This window comes from Haliaeetus leucocephalus, unplaced genomic scaffold (assembly GCF_000737465.1).
Source record: "Haliaeetus leucocephalus isolate CR32 unplaced genomic scaffold, Haliaeetus_leucocephalus-4.0 Scaffold984, whole genome shotgun sequence".
Lineage (NCBI taxonomy): Eukaryota > Metazoa > Chordata > Aves > Accipitriformes > Accipitridae > Haliaeetus > Haliaeetus leucocephalus.
In genome coordinates this window covers 981941-982966 of record NW_010973420.1, presented here as the reverse complement: position 1 = coordinate 982966, position 1026 = coordinate 981941, and the positions used below count along the sequence as shown (strand labels likewise).

Sequence of the window (1026 nt, the reverse complement as noted above, 5' to 3'; positions counted from 1 at the left end):
GAGGCGTTTGCCGTTTTAGAGCCGGTCCCCTTGAAGAAAACCTCGTGAATTTTGGCTAAAAAAAAATCGCTGCCGGGCTTTGCCGGCCCTGCGCATCCCCGCCGGCTCCTCGCCGTGCCGCGGGAGGCTCCCAGCCTGGAGCCTGGCGAATATTTGGGGCCTAAAAGGAAGAAAGCGGCTTTACGGCTCGGACGCCGCTTGCACAAAACGGCCATTGAATTTTTCCCGGGGAGCCCCTTGTCGTTGATCGGGTTTTTTTCGTGGTTTTGGAGGAGGTGTGAATGGCTGGAGCCCAGCGGTGGGGTATGTGTCTGTATGGCTGCAAGAGGCGGCCCGGTGCTCTGCGGACACGGATGCAGCTGGAAACCCGATATATATATATTGTATATGTTGGTTTATATATATTATATTTATATATATTTATTTAAAGCGGGAGCCAGCGTGCTTTACCCAGTCTGACAGAGTATCTAGGACAAAAGCAGTGTATTAATGACATAGTTTTGGTGGTTTTTTTTAAACGCCAGTATTTCATGTGGGATGGTGAAAGCTTTCATTTCCCAAGCAGTCTTCATCTGCGGAGACGTCGCTTTTTGTCTGTAGAAACGAACGGAATAGGGGGATCCCAATTTCTTGTTTTCCTTTTCGAAGAGGAAAGCCTCAAACTCCGTAGCAAGGGAGCAACATATGTCAGAATATCTGGAAACTAGTATTATTTTCAAGGTGGGCAGAACTATTCGAAATAGTGAAGCAGATAAAAGGCTCTTTATAGCTCTCACGGCACAGGATCAGGCCCTGTAAGGCGTCTATTTGCTTCAACAACGCAATTTCTGCTTAGGCCGAGGCGTGGGAGCCCGCAGAAACTCCTCCAGAAGTCCTTTTCACGCCACCGGCCTTGCTCCCGTGGGTGCCGGCGGGTCGGGCAGGGCGGCCGGGACCGGGGCCCCTCTCGACCCGCATGGCAGGAGCAGAGCACCGGGCGCCCCGAATTTTGCCCGGGTTTGGGGCCAGCGCCGGCTTCGCGGTCCC

At 52.7% G+C, this 1026-nt stretch overlaps 1 protein-coding gene across 1 annotated transcript in view; it reads left to right on the top strand.

The window, feature by feature from the left end:
- Window positions 1–1026, top strand: part of BARX1 (BARX homeobox 1) — a 4330-nt gene that overhangs the window by 1604 nt on the left and 1700 nt on the right. The gene's annotated exons all lie outside the window — the stretch shown is intronic.